The sequence below is a fragment of the Ochotona princeps genome, chromosome 2, assembly GCF_030435755.1.
Source record: "Ochotona princeps isolate mOchPri1 chromosome 2, mOchPri1.hap1, whole genome shotgun sequence".
NCBI classification, from domain to species: Eukaryota; Metazoa; Chordata; class Mammalia; order Lagomorpha; family Ochotonidae; genus Ochotona; species Ochotona princeps.
The window spans coordinates 29,482,106-29,500,351 of record NC_080833.1 but is presented as its reverse complement, the minus strand read 5'-3'; the positions used below and the strand labels follow the sequence as shown (position 1 = coordinate 29,500,351).

At 45.7% G+C, this 18,246-nt stretch overlaps 1 protein-coding gene and 1 pseudogene across 1 annotated transcript in view; one reads left to right on the top strand and one right to left on the bottom strand.

Annotated features, from left to right (window-relative positions):
• Positions 1 to 18,246, top strand: part of RHBDL2 (rhomboid like 2) — an 89,828-nt gene that overhangs the window by 5,975 nt on the left and 65,607 nt on the right. The window lies entirely within an intron of this gene.
• On the bottom strand, positions 8,042 to 8,405 carry LOC101534810 (mitochondrial import inner membrane translocase subunit TIM14-like; annotated as a pseudogene).

Sequence of the window (18,246 nt, the reverse complement as noted above, 5' to 3'; positions counted from 1 at the left end):
CAGGTTTGATGCCCAGCTCTGGTTCTGGCTCCGGGTTCCAGCTTCCTACTGTGCCTAGCCTGGAAGGCAAGGCTTTGGAGTCCTACCACCCCTATGGGAGACCTAGATTAAGTTTTGTGCTCCTGGCTTTGCCTGGCCCAGACCCAGCCCAGGTGGGCATTTGGTGCATGAGACAGAAGATAGAATACAAACACACACACACACATTCTCTCTCTGTCTTTAACTGTTCCTTTCTTTCTCTGTCTCTCAAATAAAGAGCCAAAAATTTTTTTAAAAAGTGTTAAAATTATGGTGAAGATGAAGCCCATATAATTTTTCTTTATTGTTTTTTAAAGGTTTACTTATTTTTAAATTTTTGCGCCCCAAGTGGCCACCATAGCCAGAGCTGAGCTGATCAGAAGCCAGGAGCCAGGAGTTTTTTTCTGGGTCTCCCACATGGGTGCAGGGTTTCTCAAAAAATATGCAAATAGTTGAATGACACATGAGCATTATCCAGATTTGACTAATAATGCCATCATGGGCATTGAGGTAATTCTCATTGCTTAAGTCAAACAAACAAGTGGCTGTGTGCTATTTAACAGAAAACATCCCTTCGTACAGCACTGGTCCGATGGCCATCGTGTCAAGAGAGTGTGGTGAAAGTTGAGATGAGGGGGCGGGGGGAGAAATTAAAAGCAAACAGTGGAGCCATACCAGCAAGCTTCTCTTTGGCAAAAACTGCGTAGTCACACTGTCATTCTTTCCCAAACCTTTCCCCAGTGCCACCAGGGAAACTGAGCGGAGCTTACTTCTTCAGCTGCACTCCTACTGAGTGCAAGCAAACACTGAAGGCCTGAAAGCCAGCCCCACATGCCTCTATCTCCCCATTTAGCCCATAAATGTCTCACTGCCCAACTCAATCGTCTATGAAACTGTTGCTCTGGGGATGCCAGGCAACATGATATGTTCATTTACTGTGGAATTTCTTAGCCCACTAGAGGAGACTGTGGGCTGAAGAAATGCGACTCAGAGACCTAAAATGGCACAGAACCTTCTGTTCCAAACCTTTAATAGTATTGGAGCTTTTGCAGCTACCACTGGCCATACACAGCCCAGTTCAAAGTAGGTGTCTATTCCTGGCTGGACCCATTTATAGCCCCCAGGGCTAAGGCTTGGGTCCAATGTAATCCACTTGCAGGCTGTGTGCTGAACCTTACCCCAGGGGCCTTTGCGCATAACCGTGAGCAGTCTGACCCTCTTGAAGATGGAACATTTCTTATTATAGCCTCTCAGGCTGCAATAGAAAGACACCCAGACTCCGCCATCTCTGCACTGATGCATGGACCCATGAGGCCACCTCCGGAGGATCTACCAGAAGATCCCTTTAGTGGTTTTACCACTTTCTGATCCTGGAAGAGGGTTCTCCTGATGGGCACTGCTGTGTCCTACATTAATGCACCCCTTAAAAATCCAAAGTGATTTCCACAGGGCTGCACCCCATACAGGCATCCCTTTATTAGTTCAGTTTTCCACTGCCTGTCTACCTGACCACGTGGTCAGATCATTGACCACTGCCCCCAATCAGGAGAAAGCTGAATACAAAGGCCGCCTTACCATTGCTCAATTATTCAGTCACTATTCGGAAAACAGTATGCAATTCACCCCCTACTGAGCTGATACATGCTTATTTTCTTCAGTAAGAATTGTTCATCTGCTGGTCTTTTCAATAAAGATTTTTTATTGGGATTTTATTGAAAGGCAAAGAGAAAGAAAGAGAGAGAGCTTTTCATCTGTTGGTTCACTCCCCAAACGGCCATGGCTGGTCAAGCCGAATCAGGAGTCTGGAACCCCATCTGGGTCACTTACGTGGGTGGCAGGAGCCTAAGCGCTTGGATTGTCTTCTGCTGCCTTCCTGCGTGCATCAGCAGGAAGTGGAATGAGAAGCAGAGCAGCTGGCCCTCAGACCAGCACTCTGAAATAGGATGCCGGAGTTGCAAATAATGGCTTAACTTTCTGGGCAACAACACTGTCCCCCACCTTCTGTGTTCTCATCGTGAAAAATCTTCCGAACAAGATACCATCCCTATACCTTGGAACTGCTGTCATCACGCCAAACCACTCTGGTCACTTTAGGGTTTTTTCTAGGGTACTGTCTGTGTAGATTCTGGCAGCTCCTCAGATCAGGCCAGCATCAGTCCTAAAGAAAAAGAGGCTACCTGCCTCTGGATATCATGGGTACCTCTTTGAAAACCTCCCCCTTCATGCTCCTGGGTAAACCATTTTCATTTTATTGTGGAATTTTCTGGACTCTGCCTTCCCTATCAGAATGTTTCTTGGAGATTAGCTGGGGCATAAAGGTTTCTCAGGTTTAGTGATTATTTTATGTTCTCCAGTCACTGAGGCAGTCTCCATGGATATCCAATAACAGGCTAGTAATTGTCTGCACTTGGTAAAAGCAATAGGGCGTTTTGTTGGGCTAACATCCCAGTGGGCACTGCTGGGAGGCACTTGTGAGGCTGACAAAAAGCTCCAGTCTGTCTTGGTGCAAGTGAAGTCACTTCCACAGGCACGTCTGAGTGGGACTCACAGGAGACAGCAGTGTTGGAAAGGCTTTTTGTCAAGCAGACATGGTCTGTTTTTGTTCAGGTTTCCACTTAAATCGGGCTTTCTTTCAGTAGCTGGGAGGTAGCAAGTCTTCCAAGTGTAGAAGGGGTTTTCTCCAGAATCCTAAGAAAACCACCAAATGCTAGGCTTGTTGCTTGTTCCTAGAGGTGGAGAGTGACAGGGGTTTATTTGAAATCCCTTGTGGGATACCCTGGGTGGCTTCCACCCAGACTGTTCCTAAGAAGTTCACTGTTTGGAGATGCTCTCAAGCCTGGTGGCTTCATTACCCAGCCTCCCTTGGTCCCATGAGTCACCACAACCTTTGCATCAATCCTGTTCTCACTTTCTAATATTATAATCATCAATGCAGCTTATTATTATAGCTGAGGCCCGCATCAAGTCCAAATTATGCCAGTGAAATGTAAACAGTGCTTATAAATTGGAAACTTTGCCACGTAAAAGCAAGCTGTAGGCAGGGCTCTTCTCTCAACTTGAGACACAGAGGACAGCCTTTGCAAGATGCATCACTGAGAGTCTGCCTATTGTGTCCTGTTGTATTTTCTGTGCAATTGGAACTCTAGAACTGCTGAGATTATGGGTGGTGTAACTTCACTTAAGCCATCATGGTACACAGCTAGTCTCCATGAGCCATCTGCCCTTTTCAGAACTATGACACGGAGAATTGGTTGCCATCAGAACACCAGCTTCCAGCACATAGTTGATTATAGTGATCATCTCTTTCTGCTGCCAGCCATGCTGTATTTTTTTTAAATCAACCATCTTCATGGGCTGAGAATTTTCTAATGATGTCCATTTGGTAAGTCAGATCAAGCCTGGCCTAGGGGCAGACCTATATGTCTGTGGTTTGTGGTGTTCAATAGGCAAACAATCCCTAGTCAAATAGAATTTTCATTCTAGTAACACGGACAAATAAAGGAACACAACCACCTCACATAAAGTTTGTTCAGAAGCCCTGATTTTCATCCCAACTTTATCTTAGTCTCCTCAGCCACTGCATCTCCACATCCTCCCAATCTAACCTCAGCTGTCATCAAGATTTCACCAATAGGTTCTAGAATTGTGGTGCACTGGGCTCCTGTGTCAAGAAGCCTGCAAAAGTTTTCCTCTCACTGACCCAGAGATTTCACCTGCATATGTGTATTCAAGGTCATGTCTCCAGCCAGGCATTGGGCCAAGAGATTCAGGCTTTTTGTCCAACTTTACCTTAATTAGTCAAGAGTTAACCATTGTTCCAGGTTGATTCGAGGGGGAGCTTTTCATCCTAATCTTTGCCTATCAACTTTTTTTTAATATATATTTTTATTATATTATTTATGTATCTGAGGTGAAGGGGGATATTGAGGGAGAATCCCCACCCAGTCTCCCACCCGCCCAAGGTCCCAGATGTGGGGCATGCTGAGATATTTGCTCAAGTGGTCTTAATAGTCTTCCAGTTATGGATCGCTGCCAGTCATATCCCTCCCAGCTCGATTAGGTCATTGAAGAAGCCACTGATTGTCACAGTCCATCTTTGAGTCTTCGTTTGCCCAGTATTTCGCTGCCCAACGTTTAGCTGAGGTGGTTGATTGACCTGTTCCGTCCTCCGTCCTCGCCTAGCCAGGGCTCTGAGTCCAGCAGTTCGATTGGGGAGATCACCAAAGAGACTTAGAGGTATTCCCAGATCAGATTCCCGCATGTTCCAGCTAGCACCGGTTCCAGCACAGTCCATCGCCACAATCAGTTGGTGGTTGCAATCGCTGGGCTGGCTCCGTTCTCAGTCCCAACTTGCACTGGAACCAAGGGTGTTGCAGTCCAGCCTGGTTCTGCCCAGCATGCACTCGACTCTTTCATTAACCAGTGGGGTCTGCAGCCCAGTCGGGGCGACCCACAATAACTGCCACCAGGCCCGCCCCTCACCCTGGTCTGCAAGTATACATAGCAGACTAGTCCAGTCTGTCCCACTTCCCATATGGCTCCAGTACCTGTCAATGGGCATTGAAGCTTAGTTCCCTCCAACCAACCAACTCTCCAGCCCTCACGGATATTGCTGAGTGCCTCTCCTTCTAGCCACCCCAGCCCCTGTCCTAGTTTTCATGCCCTCTCGTGGGAGTAGTAACCTAAGAGGCGGAACCCCACCACTTCCCTCTTGGGTCTCTCTCAGCCCCGGTTTATGATCTCTTTGGGTGGTTCTGTGGTTTGACTTGACAGAATTAGCTCCCAGTGCCAGCTTCTGCCAGCTGTCTGCAGTTAAGCCCAAACAACGTTCACCCACTCCAATTTATGCTAGAACTGGTAGGAATAATCAGCCCAAGCTGGCTTTTCCCTGTTCTAGTCCACGTGCGGCGCTCAGGTGTTGCAGCCCTGCCCAGTCTGGTCTGTCCCCATCCCATCCCACACTATCCAGTGAGAGTAGCTGTCCGGTGAGGGGACCAGCCCCTCCATCCCCCCGCTGCTCTACCCTCTCCCTTCCTGGTTCTCACGCGTGTTGGTTGGGTGCTGCATTCTAATCCAGTACAGGTAATCTCTCCCTGGAATTCCGTATCATGCACTAGTTTTAGTCGCGACCGAACTTGGCCCGACCCACACTCTCCTCCGGTGCCCGGGTTTGCCAGTGGATGACATGAACTGATTCAGCCTGGTACGCCCCTGACCCATGCCAAATGTATGCCAATGGGAAACTTTCCATGGCCCATTCGGGGCTGTTTCCTATCATACTTCTTGTGCTTATTTTGCGCATACCAGGGGGTCCATGAGCCAGCCCTTCTCAGTTCACCTTCTGTCCTAGCAGGAACAGTGGCTTTTCATGGCTGGCTTTCACCCCACTCTGGTTCCTGTTGCTGGATGACTCAGCCCATCCATGGCTCGTCCATACCCATGTATAGCTCACACATGGCTCAGTAGGGGATTGAGACCTAGCCAAGTCAGTCCCACATCCACCCTGGTTCTCCAGGACACCAGATAGTGCTGGGGTCTGGCCCAGCCCGGTGCATCCAATCCCTGCCATACTAGCGTCATGGGAGACCATGACTGTTTCCTAGCTAGAACGCAGCCCCCATTCCAGCACTCGTGTCCTTGGTGGGAACCTCAACCCAGTTAGGGTGTCCCCCCTGCTGACCAAATGGCCTGCTCCATGGCGGCAGATCACGCACCCAACAGTGAATGTTCTGACTCAATTGTCTCAGGACCTCTCCTGTCTTGGCCTCTACCAGAGACACCATGGCCCAGCATCCCCGACGAAAGTAGACCTGCAGGTGCAAGCGCAAAGAGTTACATGTCCCTATCACTGGCAGTCGCCAGGGATTCATGTTTCACCTATACTAAAGTTGGCCTAATTCATGAGTGTCCCTGAGCAGCTATTACAAATAATAAAATCCCCAGAGCTTGCCGCTGGGCGGCCAGCAGGCAGAGCCTGGCACCAATTGGTGCACTGGCCGCCCTAAGCAGCAGGACGGAGCTGGATTAGTCCAGCTCCCAAATTGCCCTCATGGTTTGCGAACGTATGGGGGTCTGCTTACCGGAGGGATCGTTGCTCCATGGGCGTGGAGAAGACTAAAGGCTCGTCCACCGCCTTGCGGGGTGGTTCTGGCTCGAACCCTTAGCCGGATCCGCCTTAGCCGAGGCACCACCCCACAGGCCTATCAACTTTTAAAATGCCTCCAAACTGGGATAAATGGAGTGGACTTGCCCAGGACCTCACAGGGTTAGGGAATCACTGGAGGATCCCATTGGCAACCCAACTTTCAACAGTGTTGCGTCAATACTTCTGTTTCAGACGACTCCCTGCTACATTCACCAATGTCCACACATTTAAGGTGGACCTTGTAACAATGTGGCTGAGTAGCAGTCAGTGCTCTCTAATTAGATCCCCCCATCTTGGAGTTTGGGGAAGCTTTATGATGACTAGGTAGGAAGGGCTGGTATGCAGACATGCTGGTGAGGCAAGTTCTCTTTGGAGGGACTTGGAATCCATCAGGCCAGCACTGGGTCGTTATGCTTAGCAGTTTCCTTAGAAGCCAGGTTCATAACATGAGCAGATCCATGTCAAGATGAGTCTTCCTTGTTTTCCCTTGAATCTTGGCTGGTCCTTGACTGCTCTGAGTAAGGGAGGATTGAGGTTGTGTAATTTTTGATGCTGGGCTTTAAGAAGTGTGGAATGTCTGCTTTCACACTCTTGGCATGCTCCTATCAAGAAGCCAGCCCCGGGCCTGGTGCGATAGCATAGCGGTTAAGGTCCTTGCCTTGAACGTGCTAGGATCCCATATGGGTGCCATGCTTCCCATCCAGCTCCCTGCCTGTGACCTGGGAATGCAGTCGTAGACGGTCTAAGACTTTGGGACCCTGCACCCACGTTGGAGACCTGGAGGAGTCTCCTGGCTTTGGATTGGCTCAGATCCAGCCATTGTGGCTGCTTGAAGAGTTAACCATCGGACAGAAGATCTTCCTCTCTGTCTCTCCTCTCTGTATATCCCCCTTTCCAATAAAAATAAATAAATAAATAAATAAATAAATAAATAAATAAATAAATAAATCAAAAGAATCCAGCCCCGCTAGCTGTGAGAATTCAAGTCATGTGGCAGTCAGCAGCCCCAATCCTGCTCCCAGTCAACGGCCAATACCACCTGCCAATCAGGTGAATACAGTCCACACAAACTGGAATTGTTGATGCCTCAAGCCATATCTGGAAGGGGAGAACTGCTCAGCGGAGCAGCTAACTCACAGTATTGGAAGAGATAGAAAACAACCATGGGGATTGCTTTAATTCACCATGCACAAGGAGCATTCATTATGCAGCAATAAATAAAATAAAACAATTGTCAGTAGTAGAGCACTCCAAAATTAAGTTGAAAAGCAGTGAACTAAGGCTTAATTGAGCCAGGAGGAAGAAAAACAGTAAGGACCAACGACTATACAACCTCACAGACATTAGCTTGTCTCCAAGAGCAGTGCTAAAGTGGAACAACTCTCAAGCCAGAATCTGTTCTGCTCTCTACCTGAGGAGTAGCTGTACAGAGGTTTGTTGGGGTTTTTTGTTTTTAAAAATTGTAGCTCTGGGGCCCAGCGCGATGGCGTAGTGGTTAAAGTCCTCACCTTGAACGTGCCCAGGATCCCATATGGGCGCCAGTTTTTGTCCCGGCAGTCCCGTTTCCCATCCAGCTCCCTGCTTGTGGGCTGGGAAAGCGGTCGAGGATGGCCCAAAGCTTTGGGACCCTGTACCCATGTGAGAAACCAGGTAGAGGCTCCTGGCTTCGGATTGGCTCATCCAGCTGTTGCGGCTCGCTTGGGGAGTGAATCATCGGATGGAGGATCTTCTTTTCTGTCTCTCCTCCTCTCTGTATCTCCGACTTCACAATAAAAATTTAAAAAAAAAATAGATCTTCAAAAAAAATTGCAGCTCTGAGGCATTTTATTATAAATGGTTGGCACTCTTATACATAAATTAACATGAGCTGAAAATTCATCATACATTTACTTTGCTTTTAGCTTGACTTTCTAGTGAATCTGTAGCTTCATTTGTTTTGACTGCCATGTAATGAGATCCGTCTTCATGCGAGTGATTTAAGAGCATAATTTGTTGGTAAGCTTCTTCTGTTTTACCCCTTTTGGCAGTAGAAGGTTTACATGGTACAAATGCTGCTTCTTGTTTTGTCATTGGGGTTCAAACCCACCTCTCTAACGGCCACCACTGAAGGCAAATTTTAATAAACTTTGGAAACGTCTTTTACTTGAGATGTCATATGCTTCATGGCTTGTAACACGTAACAGCTTACAAATCCCACATGAGCAATAGTAGTTAGTCCACCTGTCACCACTGTACTAGCCATGGCTCGGGCCCAGCTGCCCTACCCACACGGGGAGCATGGTTCATCCTAGTCCAGAGACCACAACCATCAACCAAATGCCTTTCCCTGAGGTTGGAAGTCTAAAGGCAAGGTGCTGGCAGGGTTGCTTTTAGCTGTATTCCTTTCTCTCCTTGACTCATCAGCGTCTGTATTTCTACCATGCTTTCAATCACAGTGTGTCTGGGTCTAAATTCTCTCTTCTCTAAGGGCACCAGTCATATCGGATTAGAGCTCACCCTAATGACCTCATTTTAATTTAATTATCTATTTGAAGATCCTATTTCCAAATAATTGTATTGTGAGGTCCCGGGATGTAAGACTTCAACATGTGAAGTTGGGAAGGGGATACAATTTAACTCATAACAAGGGTGTCCTGCTTTGCCTTCCATGGCAGATATAAAGAATGTTGCTTGGCATCAAATGTTTCCTTCTGACCTTAGGCCGTAAGATCTGTAGGTGACTGGGAAGATGGGACACCCGTTAGTGATGCTTCCCTCTGTGTTGGATGCAGTCACTGGAAGAAAAACTGGATGTGAGTGTTCTTGAGCTTGTATAAAGCATCATTCCTTACTAGTAGGTAGGAGGTTTTATTGCAAGACGTATTTCTTTATCTAATTTGGAAGGCAGAGTGACAGACATAGAGACCCTCTATCCAGGGTTCACTTTCCAAATGGCCACAATAGCCAGGTCTAGGTCAGACCAAAGTCAAGATCCAAGCCTCCATCTCTGTCTTCTGCCTAGGTGGCCAAGACCCAGGCACTTGGAGCATATTCTACTGCCCTCCCAGATGTGTTAGTAGGAAGCTGGGTCATAAACAGAGCACTGAGAATCCAATCCAGAATAATATGGTGTGCTGGTGTCCCAAGTGGTAGTTTGACTTGCTGTACCATAGCACTGACCCCTAGGTAGGGAAATTTTGTTTATGTGTATAGAAAAGGTGTATGTAGGTATTACACCTATATGCATGTATGTGTTCACTTATTTATACATTGGTTAATGAGTAGACTGTGTTAAATAACTACAGTACGGTACATCCCACACTTCTCTCTTGTTTTGGAAACTATCTCATCCCTTCTTACCATTCATGAGTCCCATAGGAGAAGCCACGGTTTAAATAGCCACATCGTTTCCTGGCCACAGCTCACTGGTCTGCCAAGGATACTTGATTTAAGTTAGGCCAATCAAATTCCTGGATCCAGAATTTTTTTTTGGTTTGAGTTATCAAACAAAACTCGTCCTGCTTAAGCATAGGAAATTTAGGTTAAAAAAAAGAAATCACACTTTCCTGCCATATTGAGAAAGCCAGTTGCTAATGAAAGGAAATGAAATCAGTGTACTGAAGATGGGAGAAAACAAAACAGGGTAAACACAAAAGGGAGGAAGTTCTAAAGCCAAGCTATTATCCCAGTCTCTCCTTAACTAAACAGATAGCCAGTCAATAATATTTTCACCATTTTGCCTGATTGTCTTTTTGTTATTTTAACCAAAGATCTTTATTAGTGCCATAGGATATATAATGCAATAGGAAATCCATGTCATCACTTACAGCCAAACTTCTTTTAATAGAAAATGTGTTCCTTAAATGACAAATCTTGTTAATAAAGGCCCTACCCGGGTAGGAGATTTTGTCCTTCCTATTTCTACCCACCAGAATTCTTATTTATTCAATTTTCACTATGTATTTTTACTTTGGAATTTTTTTAAAAGAGTAACTTATTTTTATTAGAAGGGCAGATTTATAGAGAGAAGGCAATATAGAAAGAAAAAGATCTTTTGTCCACTGGTTCACTCCCCAAGAAGCCTCAATGGGCAGAACTGAGTCAGTCCGAAGCTAGGAGCCAGGAGCTTCCTCCAGGTCTCCCATGCGGTTCAGGGCCCCAAGGCTTTGGGCCATCCTTTACTGTTTTCCCAGGCCACAGGCAGGGAGCTGAATTGGGAAGTACAGCAGCCAGGACACAAACCAGCGCCCATAGGGGATCCCGGCACATGCAAGGCGAGGATTTAGCCACTGAGCCATCATGTGGAGCCCAATTTAGACTTGAAAGGCAGAAATATAAAAAGAGAAAGATCTTCCTTCTGCTGATTTACCTCCCAATTGCCAACAATAGACAAGGTTGTGCCAGGCTGAAGGCAGAAGACAGGAACTCCATCCAAGTTTCTCAGGTGAATGACAGGGAGACAAATACTTGCATTGTTACCTGCTGCCTTACAGGGTGCACTTTAGCAAAACACTGCATTGGAAGTGGAGGAGCTGGGTCTTGAACCAGGCACTCCAATACGGGACGTCAGCATCTCAAGTGGCACCTTTATTTAAAAAAGAAAGAAAGAAAGAAAGATTTATTTATTTTTATTGGAAAGCAGATTTACAGAGAGAAGGAGATACAGAGGGAGAGGTCTTTCATCCATTGGTTCACTCTGTAAACAGCCACAAAGGTCAGAGCTAAGCTGATCTGAAGCTGGGAACCTGGAGCTTCTTCCATGTCTCCCATGTAGGTGTATGGTCCCAAGGATGTGGACTATACTTCTGCTGCTTTTCCAGGCCACACACAGGGAGCTGGATAGAAAGTGGAGCAGTCAAGCCATGGAACCAGCACCCAAATGGGACGCTGGCACCTGAAAGTTAAGGATTAGCCTGTTGTGCCACCGCACCGGCTCCTCAAGTGGCATCTTGACTATTGTGCCAAGTGACCACTCCCTTAAGAATTCTTACTTGCTAGCAGAAGATCAACTCTAGGTGTCTCAAGCAAAAAAGAATTTTGAAAAAGATATTAAGTAGCTCATAGACTAGTTGGAGGGCTCAAACAACCTTCTTCCAAGCTTCATAATAAAAAGCAGTCAGAGCCAAGCAGCAGACATTGGCAATGAGTCCACTGCTGTGGCTGTGGGTTCTGGACAGGCAGGTGTGCCAACCTCAAACGCAAGACTCATCACCTTCTGGCAGCCATGCTCTTCCAGGAAGTGATCTTCCTGACACTGACTTTTCTAGCAATTGTTGAGGCAAGTGTGCCTGCCTGCCTGGCAGGCTTTTACTCTAAGCACAAGGAATGCTGAGGGGGCAGGAGGTGGGGACAGGGTCTGCCTAGCACTTCCAGCTTCTGTACAGAATGATCAGATACAAAACTGAGAGAACTCCCTAATGCAAGAAGTGGGGGGAGGGTGAATCCTGATGTGGGGGGGTCCAAAATAATCCAAGTGTCCACTGCCTCTTCAATTATTATTGTTTAATTCATTTTATTTGAAAGTCAGAGAGACAGAGGCAGAGATCTTCTACCAACCAGTTCACTCCCCAACAGTTGCAATAGTCAGGATTAGGCAAAGCCACAGACACGAATCAAGAACCCAAAGCAGGTCTCCCCTGCAATGGGCATAGACCCCAGCATCTGATTCCTTACCTGCTGCCTGCCAGGATGCTCATTTGCAGAAAAGTTGTAAAAAAAAAAAAAAAAAAATTTTTTTTTTGCTTTAATGCAAACCCTGGGCAGGTATCTGGCTTAGTGATTAAGACCCTGAGTTAATGACCCGGCACAATAGCGTAGCTGTTAAAATCCTCGCCTTGAACGTGCCCGGATCCCATATGGGTGCCAGTTCTAACATCCCAGCCGCTCCGCTTCCCAATTCAGCTCCGTGCCTGTGGCCTGGGAAAGCAGTGGAGGACAGCCCAAAGCCTTGGGACCCTGCACCCACATGGGGGACCTGGAAGAAGATCTTGCTCCTGGCTTCAAATCAGCTCAGCTCCAGCCATTGCGGCCACTTGGGGAGTGAACCATCAGATGGAAGATCTTCCTCTCTGTCTCTCTTCCTCTCTGCATATCCACCTTTCCAACAAAAATAAATAAATCTTATATTAAAAAAAGACCCTGAGTTAAGACACCCTCAGCTCATGGTGGCCATGACCTTTGCTCTTGACCTATCAGCCTCAGCTTTGGCTGGCCACTTCCACCTCTGGAAACCATTGCTTCAAGTGCATTGTTTTCATGATTGCATTGGCAAGCCATGATTCGTCTCCTGTTACAGTTCTCACCATTGTGGAAATACTGAGAAAATCATAAAGGAATGCATTTTAATTTATGCTGATTGCTTGAAAAGAAAAATCTCAGAGGACTCAATAATTTTTAAGGACTTTTAAAAATTGTGTGCAGGGCATGCATATTGCTTTAAGTATAAGGGAGTAGAATAAACTTTTAGTAATACACAAAGGAGAAACATCTTCTGTTTGCTCTTGGGTGAGAAGGCCTCGTCGTGGGAAATGCCTCTATGTTCTTGCTTTGGATTCAGCTGTTACTGTATTGTTGGAATACAAAACACTTGAATCACGCCTGTTAGTGATCCACATCCTCCCAAGTCACTCACAGACAGCAGGGCTCAAGTTGGGAAGGAACTAACTCATACGCTTCCCCTGGGGCATGCTCTCCACGAGTCACCTGCAGACTGCCCCAAAAGTACTGTGGTCCTGACACCCCGTGATCCTACTTATACTCAAGTTCACATTCATATCCTGGGGGTTCCCTGAGCCTCTCACTAGGAAGTACATATTGGTTCTTCCTCCTCTTCTCCTGGCATACAACTCTTAAACTGTTTGAGATCTCCATAGTAGTAAGTGGCTTTTTGGATGCTAGGCTGACTGGTAGCTGGCAGTCTGTGGGTGGCTTCAGGATCTGGGCTGGTCTTGGGAAAAAAACAAGGTATGATTAGGGAGGACTGGAAATGTTTAGCTTATCCCCTGAACCTCAAAGGAAGAGAGAGGAGTTGGAGATAAGTGGTTGCCATTGGTCAGGGGTTGATTTAATTGTGCCAATGTAAGGAATCTCCCATAAAAGCCCAAAGGGGAGAGTTCAAATGAACTTCCAGATGACAGAAAGTGCTGGAAACCTCCTGCCCTTTTCTCCCTTTCTCCCTTATCTTGCCCTACCCATCTCTTTATCTGATGTCCTTCAGTTACCTTTGTAATATCTTCTATAGTAAACCAGTGAACCTAAGTGGTTTGAATTCTGTCAGCCACTAAAGCCAGCACATTCAACTGGAGGAGGGGATTGTGGGAACGTGAATTTATAGCTGCTTGGTCAGAAGCACAGGTGAACAACTTGGAATTTGTGATTGGCATCCAAAGTGAGCAGTACAGTCTTGTGGACTGCACCCCTAACTTGTGCAATGTGACACTATCTTCAGGATTTGAGTTGAACTAGATGACACCTGGTTAGTTCTCACAGAAATGGTTGGTATACTAGGGACTTCCCCTGTAAACACCCACACGTGTACACACACACACACACACACATACACACACACAAGAGTCTTTTCTGTTGATTGCTAAATAACAGCATAGGAGGAACTACATTTGGTTTTTCCTATGTCCTCAAAAGGCACAGTAATCAAAATTGTCTGAATGTTCTGTTGTTAAATGTTCCTTAGTTCTTTACTTACCGCATGTAAACAGATGAGAACATAGAGTTAACAGAAGTCATTGCAATTGAACTTGACATAAAACATTATTTACATTATTTAGTAGAGAGTAAGAAAGAGACAGGCAGAAAGAGAGCTTCCATCTGTTGGTTCACTTTCCAAATACTCACCGCTTCCAAGCCTAGATCAGGCTGAAGCTAGGAGCTGGGAACTCAGTCTGGGTCTCCCTTGTGTGTGGCAGGCACCCAGGGGTGCCATCACCTGCTGCACGTTGGCAGGAAGTGGGAATCAGAAGAGCCAGTGAAGGGGCAGCAGGGGTGGAACAGAACAGAAGAGTAGCATTGTGGAGCAGTGGAGTGAGCCGCAGCTTGCAACATGTGCATCCCATTTTAGAATGCTAGTTGAATCCTATTTGCACCATTTTTAACCCAATTCCTGCTGGTGCACCTGGGAAGGCAACAGAGAGTAGCCCATGTATTTGACTCCCAATAACCATGTGGGAGACCAAGATGGAATTCCTGGCTGGCAGTTTCTGCCCGATCCGGATCTGGCTGTTATGGCCATTTGGACAAGATAGAAGGCAGAAACACAAGATCTCTCTCTTCCCTCTTTCTCTTTATATGTTTTTCTTAAGATTTATTTTATTTTTGCTCCCTGCATGTGGCCTGGAAAGCAGCGGAGGATGGTCCAAAGCCTTCGGATCCTGCACCTGCATGGGATACCTGGAAGAAGCTCCTGGCTTCAATCAGCTCAGCTCTGGCCATTGCTGCCACTTGGGGAGTGAATCAATGGACACAAGATCTTCCTCTCTGTCTCTCCTTCTTCCTGTATATCTGACTTTTTAATAAAAATAAATAAATCTTTTTAAGAAAGATTTATTTTATTTTAATTGGAGAGGCAGATTTGTAGAGAGAAGGAGAGATAAAAACCTTCTATCTGCCGGTTTACTCCCCAGATGCCTACAATGGCTGGAGCCAGTCTGAAGCCAGGAGCTTCCTCAGGGGCTCCCACTTGGGTGCAGCATCCCAAGGCTTTGGGCCGTCCTCCACTGCTTTCCCAGGCCACAAGCAGAGAGCTCCATGGGTAGTGGAGCAGCTGGGATATAAGCTGGTGTCCGTATGGGATCCCAGCACTTGCAGACAGAGGATTAGCTTATTGAACCATGACACTGGCTCCTCTGCTTTTCAAATAAGCAAAGTTAAAAAAGAAAGAAAAAACAGTAATGAGGATTGTTATCACAAGTAAATAAACCAAAAATGGCAGAGTCGGAATTTGGACTTAGGTACTCTGGTAAGTCCCTGTAAGATTTTAAGCTACAGTACCTATGTTTTGTAAGCGAATGTTCTCTGTAGTCCACAAAGTGATTGCCAGAGGGCGTTGCTAGTCTGAGGGATGAGTTGGGTGACAGGCATCACAGCTGCAGGAAAGAGGCCAGACAGGTTTGGGAAGCAGCAAGTGGAGCTGAGCTGAACAGGCTTGTTTGCTGCAAGGCTTTGGTGACATAGACCTGCTCTGTGAGTCATTGAGAGAGGCCTGGGAGAGGCAGTGTGCGCTCCAAACCTGTTCAGCCAAAACAGAACAAAGGACTCATCAGGCACATTTTTCTCAGTGCGGATCAATTTCAAGATACCCCTCCTTGTCAACCTGATCATTCAGAGATGACCATCTCTACTTCATATATAAATAGAAGTAGAAAATTTTACCAAATAATGAGTCAAGGCATGTATAAAAGTAAAATCATGGAGCAGGCATGATGGTACAGTAGGTTAAACCTCTGCTTGGAACCCTCACATTCCATATTAGAGAGTCAGGGGTTCAAGTCCTCACTGCGCCAACGTTGCTGACCTAGCTTCCGGCTTAAGCACACTTGGGGGGCAGCAGGTAGTGGATCAGGCACTTGGCTTCCTGACACCCAGGTGGGAGACCCATGTGGAGTCTCGGGTCTCTGGCTTGGACCTGAAGCAGCCCTAACTCTTGTGGGATGTTGAGGAGTAAGCCACAGGACAGAATATCTCTGTGTTTCTCTCTTCGCCCTTCACCCCTAGAGCTCTGCCATTCAAATAAACTTTTTTTTTTTTTTTGCAATAAAATCTATTTACTTTTTAAGGATTTATTATTTGTTTGAAGGGAAAATGATAAAGCAAAAGGGAGAGATAGAAAGAAAGCTATCTTCCGTCCATTGGTTCAACTCCAAAGGGCTGCAATGGTTGGGGCAGGACTAGGATGAAACCGGAATCAAGGACTCCACCGAGTCTTCTGCCTCCTGCCGGCAGGGGTCCACGCGCCGTCCCAGGCGTGTTGGCACGGACCTGCAAGTGGAGCAGTTGGAACTGGGACTGGCGCTGTTGCCAGTGTCTCAGGCAGCAGCTTCACATGCGGCACCACAGCCCAGGCCTGTGCAGTACATTTTTAAAAGTGAATAATTAAAAAAAAAAAAAGATAAACTTATTTGATCTGAACATATTTTGAAATATACAGTTTTCCATAAAATGCATTTTCATGAACTTTATGAAAGCCCTTCAGATGCATGGATTTCAGAAAGTTTGGCTTCAGGATAAATTTATCTTTTATTTCAATATCTTCAGAATGGTTTGACATATGCTCATGTATTCCTAAATGGTGTATTATAAAATTTTGCCTGATTTTTGAATTTTATATAAATGCAATCATTCCATATGCATTGTTTTATAACCTGCTTCTTTTGCTCAACAGCATGCTTTCGACATGTTACTGCAGTGCAGAAAACTTAATCTAGTTAGTTGCACTGTTTAGTAGTCTATTGTCTGAAGATACCATAATTTATTGTTTCCTTGCTGTTATGAACAAAAACATGGCATATAAATTCTTTTTTAAAAGATTTATTTATTTTTGCTGGAAAGGCAGATATACACAGAGGAGGAGAGATAGAGAGGAAGATCTTCTATCCGCTGATTCACTCCTCAAGTGGCTGCAATGAGGCCACTGGGACACAAACTGGCACTCATTTGGGATGCCAACATAAGCAAGGTGCTTTAGCCACTAGGCTATGGTGCTGGATCCTGCATGAGTTCTTCAACATGTCCCTTGGCATACAGACGCATATGTTGGGATGTGTACTACATGTTAGAATGTTGTAATCTAGGACATATATTTGCAAAACTGTGCTAGGTAATGTTAAACTGCTGTGTGAGAATTCCTGTGGGTTTGCATCCTCCCCAACACTCAGGACACTCTGACACTTGAATTATTTTCAGTAATTGGATATAAAAGGAGTAGCATGTCACCATGGGTCTGGTTAGCATCTTTCAGAGGAGTGGTGGGGGTCAATGCTTCTTGGCTATTGGTATGAGTACACACACACTATATCTATGTATGTTGTGTATATGTATGCATATATATACACACACATACGTACATATACAAATACCCTTTGCTCAGTTTACTATTTGACCATTTGTGTTTTCCTCCTGTTTGATATGCTTGGATAGAAAGATGTGACTTTTACTGTGGTTGAATATATTTATCTTTTCCTTAACAGGATGTCTAAGACATAAGGACAGGAAAAAACAAAACAAAAAAAAACAGCCCCAAATGCTTTTCCTATTCTCATACAGTTGTTTTTCCTTGACCACCAGAAATCATCATAAACAAACAGTTGTAAGGCAGATACCAACCGAATGCCCTATAATTTAAAAAAAAAAAAAAAAAAAATTCTGTTGTAGGGGCCAGGGCAAAGGCTTTTCAGGCGTATCTTTGGCCTGAAGAACTGGTGTCCCATTTGGGTATGGGTTCAAGTCCCTGCTGCTTCAATTCCAATCCAGCTCCCTGTCAATACACCCGAGAAAGCTGCAGTGGACGGCTGAAGTTCTTGGGCTCCTGCTCACATGTGGGAGACTGAAGAAGTTCTTGGCTTCTGACTTTGGATCAGCTCAACTCTGGCTATTGCAGCCAGTTGGGGAATTAGCCAATAGCTGGAAGATTCTCTTATTGTTTTTACTCTTGCTCTCTGTCTCTCCCTTTCTCTCAGTGAATCAACCTGCAGATAAAATTTTTTATCTTAAAAAATTTTTTTTCTTATCCAAAGTTCTTCAATTTCCTTAAGTTTCTTTGAAAAGGTCAACATTTTGGCCTCACTTAAGTCCTGGGTCTATTTGGAATTTCTTTTTCTACAACGTGGACATGAGAGAGTAAGGCTTGTGGACCCCTAAACTCATGTATTAATCAGTTTCAGCCTGGGTGTGATGGGACTCAAGTGTAGCCTTCAGAGAGTGAACAGGTCATGACCAATGAGCTTGATGACCTGACCCGAGACTCTGGGAGTGTCCTCGCCGCCTCCACTCCTTGAGGACACAGAGAAGGCTATTTCTGAGAGGAAGTGGTCTTTCCTGGACACGGAACCTACTGGATCCTTCATGTTGGATCTCCGAATCTCTACAACGGTGAG